This window comes from Pavona decussata, unplaced genomic scaffold, assembly GCF_977016875.1.
Source record: "Pavona decussata unplaced genomic scaffold, jaPavDecu1.1 SCAFFOLD_91, whole genome shotgun sequence".
Classification (NCBI taxonomy): Eukaryota; Metazoa; Cnidaria; class Anthozoa; order Scleractinia; family Agariciidae; genus Pavona; species Pavona decussata.
The window spans coordinates 590,989-600,000 of NW_028145508.1; positions in this window are offsets into that span (position 1 = coordinate 590,989).

Here is a 9,012-nt window from a genome sequence, read left to right on the forward strand (position 1 = left end):
CGCAAAATTTGCCGACAGGTAGTAGCGTGCAACCTAGTCTTTTTGGACCGCATTAAATTGCAGCTTGCATTGTCAGCAAAAGAATGTAAACAAACATTCTTCTGTTAACCTAATGCTGTGATGGAACTCCCGTTTCCCCTGTCTCCTACGCAGCCGTTTTTAGGCTCGTCACGCAACGCTCCTCCCCACAAACGGCCGTTTGTGGGGAGGAGCGTTGCGTGACGAGCCTAAAAAAGGCTGCGTAGGAGACTACCGTTTCCCCTTTGGTTACTATTTTATAATCCAAATGCCGTTCGCGTGTACACTGCTGGAAGGCTTTTAAATTCCGCATCAAACCTAAGAATAAAATCTTTCAATTACTTTCACAGCTCAATAAATCTCCAGTTTTTTTTTTTTTTTTTTTTTTTTTTTTTTTTTTTTTTTCTAGATGGCCACGTCATTTGACTTGTGAAAAAAAGGAAAACAGAAAGACAAAACAAAAAAACAAACAAAAGGAAAAAAAGAGCAATAGAGAATATAAAAAAAAAAAACAACGACAACAACACCAACACGAAACAACTTGTAAATGAGACAAGGACTGTCTAATACTAAATCTTTCAAATAGTTTTGTCAGTAGTGAGTTGACACTGACGTTTTCAAATATCAGTTTCCATTACATTTTAAACTAGTTTTTTAGTTTTTGATTGAGAATTGATTCACACCTCTTTTCTGAATTAAGGGTGCACGGGAGAATATACTTTAGGAAAGATAAACACAACAATCAGCATTAGCCCCTGGAGTTTGTTTTACAAACAAAGGAGTAGTTATACTCACACCCAGTCTAGCCGTTTATTGTTATCAAAAACTCCTTTGGGCAGTTCCTTTAGCTGGTTATTATTCAAGGACCTACCAACAAAAAAAAAATGCGGATTGTCCAAGTTCTTAGTAAGTTGAAATGATATCCACACACTTTATGGGCTAAAACGTTTAAAAACAGGACCGCTTCAGTTGATGGAATGAGTGATTCGACGAAACAATCGTTACTTCCGAATTCTTTCTTCTTTCTTAGAACCAAAGAAACACTGAAGCACTTTTAAATGGCGGGATCTCATTTAATGAATCTTTTTCTCAGGAATATGTGAAATTTCCAAGTCCCTTGAATGGGGGAAAAAACTTTCCACTTCATGTTATTACGCGCAAAGGCTACATTTCTAGTCTTCCGTTATAACTGCGGATATGCCGTGATTAAAATTCGTGCGTTACAGAATCAAAGGCCCTTACAGCGGACGACCAATAAGGAGCCTGCATGCTTACTGTTACACTATACAAGCTTATAATTTTAAACTGTAAACATAATTCAAGTAAAAATGTTGGATTAGAGGTGGACGTTACGCTGCAGTACAGTGTTTCTTTTTATCTTTGTCTTACCGATCCTAGCATCGAATGCCACGCTTTCCACACGACTGATTTCCCTCCACCCTCCCCTGTTCTAGAGCCTCACACGTAGACTACTCCTAACTATACAGGATTTCACCAGCTGTTAAATTTTACAAAGAACTTATGCCCGCTGGATGGGAAGAGTTTCCACAAAGGCGTACTTACTTTTTATAGGCTAGTTCAAGTTCTCAAACACTACTTTACGTACAAGGTTCGAATTTTGAGAAAATTATAATATTGCCGGGGTCTTAAAACTTAAAACCGGCTCACATGATACCAGGTGTATCTTAGCGTAGATCGTGCGCGTATTTCGACATCTATTTTTTTTTTAACTTTATTGATATTGCGATTTTTAAGAGTGTCTCCCCGACCTCATAAGAAAACTGGTACTCTTCAAGATATTTTCTAAATCCGGACGCCTTTGACTGTAGATCGTCTGTCAAAATACACAAGAAATTCGTTTTCCGAGACTCTCGAGCCGCCAAATCCGCCGACAGGTAGCAGCGTGTAAATCGGTCGTTACAGAATGCATTAAATTGCAGCTTATCAGCAAACGAATGCTAACAAAGATTCTTGTATTGATATAAATGGTCAGACTCGTACCCAGTCGCTATTTACGTGTTTTGTGGGGTGAGAAGATTGGACACGAGGATGGATTGAGACGCATGGGGTGTCATGGGAAGAGGCGAAGGAAAAATAGCGACTGGCAGATTTCGATCCAATATGGTGTTCGTCCGAAGAGTGATTTCTTTTCTGTTGGCTTGTAATGTCGTGCTGCCGTAATGGCTTCTTCGCGGGAATATTCGCGGGAATACGAAATATGACTGTGATACTAACCTTCGATCCACAATTGACTGAATGAAGTGTCCAAGCCACCCACATCGTCTTCCCGGGAATGTTCCGGCGAAGAAGCCATTACGGCAGCACGACATTACAAGCCAACAAAAAGAAATCACTCATCGGACGAACGCTTTAGCTCGTTAAATACCAAACCAGAACCCGCAGTGAATTTTGACTGCAAGAAATGTCTAAAATTACTCCGTTTTCATGAAAAAGAGCACTGCACGGTTCCACACACGATTGCACGGATCTGTCAAACGAAATCTGCCAGTCGCTATTTTCCTTCGCCCCTTCCCATTAACCCCGCGCGCCTTAATCCATCCTCGTATCCAATCTTCTCACCCCACAAAACACGTAAATAGTGACTGGGTACGAGGGTGATAAATAGTGTCATCCAGCTCGCGTTTGCCCTTTTGTTATAAATTTCTCGTCCAAATACTGTTCGGATGTCCACTACGGGAAAGCTTATCCATTTTACATGCATCAAATATAACCCAAGATCTTTCAATCACTTTCGTAAGTAAATCAGTTTCCTCTTTTTTTCCTTTTAAAAATGAATCCCCCCCTCCCCCCCCCCCCCCCACAATAAGTTTTCAACACAAACGGAGACACTTTTAAACGACCACGTCTTCTGACGGCTAAATTTTAGACTCCTTTTCAGATTTTGATCGAGAATTGATTCATGCCAAGTTATAAAATAGAGGCTGCACACACGAATTCATTATAGGGAACACAACATTTATTTTCAAGCAACTTTAGTTCCTCGATTGATATTTGACAGATAAAGAAAAAGTTATACTTACAGCCCCCGCAGCTGGCTATTGTTAGCAAAAACTCCATTGGAAAGCTCCTTCAGCTCGTTGTAAGTCAAGTTCCTATCAACAATTAATCACACCTTAATGATGGCTATCATTTGACTTATCTTTACTTAAGTTGTGTAGTAACCTATAAATCTTTATTAGTGTTGGTTAACCAATTCAGTTTTTGTCTAAATAAATAATAATCACAGTCTTATTTAAAAATAACTTAATATTCTCAAAGGACCCAAAAGCTAAAAGTTCAGATCCTGGCTGAATCACATTTTCAATCATTCTCTTAGTTGCATTGGTTTCTGTTCCCAGATTAACTGTTATATGGCGCCGTGGCTTAGGCCACAGGGGCCAACAAATAATACCTATTATGGTGTACTCACGAAGAACACCTACCAACTAGCGACCAGAGTTGGATCTCTTAAGGAAAATATAAACTTCTATGTACGTGACATCACGTGCAATTGTTAGGATTTTTAATCGTACGTAGTATACGATACACAACCAAAGGTAATTACAGCGGATCAACAAATCTATACAGGGTATGCGCTACCATTTGCAAACTGTTATTTACTATAGGAGACACAAACGCAATATTTCTTTTCAAGCAACACTAGCCGCACGATTATTATTTAACAGACAAAGAAGCAGTTATACTTACAGCCACTGCAGCTGGGTATTGCTAGCAAAAAGTCCTTTGGGCAGTTCCTTCAGCTTGTTGTCAGCCAATTTCCTATCAACAAATAATCACACCTTAATCGTGGCTATTATGTGACTTATCTTAACTTAAGTTGTGTAGTATAAGCTATACATGTACATCTTTACTAGTGTCGGTTAACCAATTTATTTTTTTGTCTAAATAAATAATAATCAAAAGGTCTTATTTGAAAATCATTTAATATCCTCAATGAAGCAAAAAGCTAAGTAAGTTTTGTACCAACATGTCCATTATAATCAAACTACTTTCATTTATAATGTGTTAATTGTTAAGTTTTGTCGAACCACGGAGGGCTTTAAACAAAATTTATGTTAAGACCTTAACTTGTAAGACTATTAAAATGTTTAGACACTCTCTGAACAAAATTTTTCTACATGCTCGTTAATGCAGAGTCCCATTTTATATGTTTATGTTTTCTTGAATGAGGTTTTCTAGGGATTGTTAACAAATCGCCTATAGTGACCACTTCTGAAACAGTTTCCATGTTTCTTCCCTGGATGTGGGAAATTAACTGTCACACCCGCTAACAAGGAACCATTTATACTGGAGAAGAGTGATAATTTCATCAAGGATCTGTTCGCTAATTTTAAAAAACTCATTAGTAACTCATAAGCCCATTGACCTATCAAATGGTGATGAAACATCACGTGGAGTGGTTTTATATCCCATAAAACCACCTCCTTATTAGTATGCGCTGTTTAATGTTTTTCTCTTATGCTAATTTCCAACGTTCACAAAAGCATCAGTGTTATGAGTAGCCTCCCACGCAGTCTTTTTTAGGGGACTCGAATTACCTCCTCCCCACAAACGCCTGCTTACCCAAGCGCCACATTCCTTTCCGTCGCTAAGCCAATCACAGCGAACCTTCTAAAATCTGGAAGGTTGACCTTGACCTCAGAACGCCTCTCGCAGTCTCGACCAGTAAAAACAACAGGGCAGAGACAGAACTTTACCGAGCTTACGTGAGCTTTGAGTATTGTGTGCCCTACATTCAAACTTTCTCGTTTAAATGCCTATCAACGGACTGCAATCAAAGAATTCGAATTCGTGACGGGAAATAGCGATATTTTCGTCAATTTGCCGACTGGTTACGCAAAGTCGATTTAATATTTATTAAGCTTTGCCTTCAATCTTGTCGACCCTGTCGGTGTGGAGGAAACCGAAATATTACCCGATATGTCGGTAAACTTTAAAGATTTTGCAGTTGAAACTCGCTTTGTAATTGCAATTTGTTCGGGGGCATGCACGACATTAGCTGACATTTTCCACAAGGACCACAACTGGATTGGCTCTTTGTCGTTTAACTTTCTGTTTAATAGTCTTCAATGGACTGATAAATACTGCAGATCTTCCCTTGAATCGAGTTAGTCTTTCGAAGCACTTCGTCCAAACGAACACATCTGCTCCAGAGTAACGTAGAGTAGCGTAAGAAGTGATATCTTCATCGACTGTCAACTCGATCAGGCGGGGAAGATCGACTACACTTTCCCGAAGATTTTGACTCTCCCAGCAGATAACGGTGTCAAAAGGTCGCACAAGAAGCGCTTGTATTCACATTCGATATTTGTTTTGGCGTTTCAGCCATGACCAGCCATTCCAGAAGTGAAAAAATATATGTACATTCTAACTGAACTCCCGCATCTCTCAAGACTGTACCAGAGACTGTACAAAGCTCGCGGGAAACGGAAGCGGCCGTTGTATAACCAGGAATTTGATTTGATATCATTGGACAATGCCTCGATGGTGATTGGCTAGGATGCTTGGGGAGTAAAACAATGGGAAAGGAATGTGGCGCTTGGGTAAGCAGGCGTTTGTGGGGAGGAGGTAATTCGAGTCTCCTAAAAACGACTGCGTGGGAGGCTATGTTATGAGCGGATGTCTGTAAATATCCGTTGTATGACATCTGCAGACTGCAGACGGCAGATTGCAAACTGCAGACCGCAGACTGCAGACTGCACACTGCAGACTGCTAATTGTAAAATAATACACATTGAAACATAAGAATATAGGTGACGTCATCATCAACGCCAAAACAAAAATTGGAAATCAGCCTTGGCCTGGGGCCCTGGGTACGAGATTGATTTTTCCGGCGTAAAGTTACAACAGCCTCGTTCCCAAGTTGTCTTTGGCTGTAAAGGTTCAAAAGAAATTGCTTCGACGGATTCAAGGTACAATTCTTTCTTTTTCTCCTTCATAGGTTATCGTTGTATGATAATAACAAGTAGCCGACTAATACTTGTCTATTAAGTAATTCTTCAGCAAAGAAAGTTCGGGATGCGGTGGGATATTGCACAAGAACATTGTCTAACCCGTTGTTTGTACGGCGCGCGGGAAGCGAATATTGAAACATAAACATTTCTTTGAGCAATTTGTCTGTAAAATGTTAGAATATACCAGAAATGAACTAAACCCTGGAATATCGGAAATAAATCGTCGGCCGTATTTGTGATGTGGAAGGAATCTAAATTCTTTGAATGAGAAACCATGTGTAATAGACGCTATCCGCTCGATCCGCAATTAATAACATGAACACCGCTCGCAGAACCATTTCGTGTTAACACGCACCGAACCAATGTTTTTTCGCGAAGAAAATAACATCATGTAAAGGCTCTAGTGGGTAGTTTTAGGATAATTCTTAAAGTGATGCTGGTTATTTAAGAGCTTCTGCCAGTAAGGATCGAGCAAAGTTGGAAATCCACCCAAAATTCAAAATTTTGAAACTTTGTCAGAATAAAGGCTATTACATGCCTGATTCTTTGGCATAATTTGTTTTCTCCCAAACTCGATAATTTTATTTTATTTTTATTTTTATTTTTATTTTAAGAGGGTATTTTTTGCTGTGAAAACCGAAAAAATGCAAACTTTGGAAAATCTGTAAAAAATTACCAAAACCCCCGTAGCCAATGACACTTAATCCAGTTGATAATGGTAATTTACAAATTTCAGCAATATATATTTTACTGGGATCAACAATGTTTTTGTTCAAGAAAAGTATGTTCAAAGATGGCTCCTTTCTCCCAATACTTGTACAGTGAGCGACTATGCTCCATTTCCCGGGATATTTCTTGAGTAGCAGACAGACTTTGGAAAATTTGTTTGTACGATTTGAAAGGACTTATATTGGTGTAGTTTTTGATACAAAAAGTTCTGCGGATAATCATTAAGCGTTTGCAGGAGAGCGCCTCAAAAATTCCACAAATTCGACTTTTCTCGAGACGCCTTTTTGGAGACACGGTCTGAAGGACTGGTTACGAGTTACGAAAGTTTGATAGTTATTTTTCTTCCTTCCCCCCAGGTGGGCCAGGTTATGGCAATATTGACACTATAAAATGAAAATAATCTGCTCTTTTTATATACATATATGACTATGTCTGTATGACTATGTTTTATCGACGACATTTTTTTGTTCTGCTAGTCCGATGACATGAGCCTTATAGATTACACGCGCCGTTAATCCCTACACTGCTGTAGCGAAACCCCACACGCCGTGAAACACACGAGCAACACTTACTTGTTTGAAAGCCAAACATATGAATTTTTACAACTGTTAGGCAAACGTTCCTGCGAAAGTTTGAAAGTGCACGATTCGATTATTTGCAATGGTATCCACCCCGTAGTTTTGTTTGAAAGTAGCACCCTCAGTATATTAAAATACAGAAGAGAAGAAGAGTAATAAGTGTGGTAGCAAATTCAAGCATGTGTTTACAGCGTATGTTGCGTTCAATTCACGAAATGTTAATCGTGGGAATAGCCAAATTTAATTGCCTTCTTTAATTAATTTGATTACGGTATGTTGACTCAACATTAGCTTCAAATTTCTAATTTTACAGACACTGAAACACTTTGGAAATCAACAGAAAACAGTTCTGAAAGACCCACGTAGAAAAAATTTTCTCAAAAAGGTCTCTGATATCCATTCTCAGCGTCATTTTAGCAAAACTTGCACGAACGCCCTTCAAACTTGAGACGTTTGGTGGCAAAACATGCCATGTTTGCTCCCAATTAGAACATGTTTTTCCGCCACGTGTCCACTTCTCTTGACACATAATTTTTACTTTTGTATATCTGCCTCATCTTAATCTAGAAGAAAATATTTTAACGATGCGTAAAAACAGAGACTTTCGAACAAATAAGATGAGTAATAGTGGCGGTTAGGGTAGGAGTTTGTTTATCTGCAATTTGCATGCGTAGGAAAGTACTCAAGTTTAGTGGTGTAATTCAATTAAAGCATTCGTCACGCTTTATTTGTTACAGGTGTAAACAACTTTTGCTAACATTCCCCGGAAAATACGTTATCTGAATTGACTATTTCAAAATATAGTGTTCTTTCACAGTCTTTGCTTTCTTAGAGGATAGTTCAAAATCAATCGCAAACAAATCTGCTCGAAGCGCCTCCAAACATATCGTAGTCGCCCCAGAACACGAAGCATGTGAATTGAGTAGCAAAAAGTTTTGTTCGTAAAAGTGCCAAAAATGGATAAATGCGGGATTGGAAAGCTTTCCGGGACGGATTGTGGTTCAGTTAATGTGCAAGGCATAGTGATCACCGAATATCAAACGCTAAGTGATTGTCAGCGCGACATAACAGGGCACTTAGAGATGTTGAAAATGCGTGGAGACGACGTTTCCTCTGAGAAAGAGCTGATTCTACTGAGGGCAGGTAAGGATATTTTCGTGGCCCTCTCTTCTGCATTTTTTTCTGAAGGGTGTTATCTGCTCACGCCCTTGTTTTCCACATATTAGGAGTATTTGAGGGGAGTACTGACATGAACTTTCGCGTGTGTCCAAAGCACCGAGATTCCTTTGGTATTAAATGGAGAGGGCGGAAAAAACTTTGCCAGGTTCCAGAGGGGGTCTCAACTCACCGCTCAAAAAAAGCACACGGGTGATCGCACTATCAATAAGAAGCTGTCGGAGGAAATATTCAACAGGACTGGATCACTAATACCTATCGGCTCAGGTTTTCAACTGTATAATCGTTATTTGTTTGGAATGTCGCACTAACTACCGTATTCACTAACAAGGCTCTACTTATATGGTGTCATTCCTCCAGCAATCTGTCGGCAGTGCCGCGAAAAGCTGAACACAAGTATTGCGACGCATGAAAAGCAGCCAAAAGAGGTGTGGAGAGATAGTGAACAGTCTGAGTTTCTTCACAACCGTCTTCCTTGCAGTGTGGTTCAATTTCTTCTTGCTTGTTTCCAGAGCTGTGTTCTTGACGACGCTCTT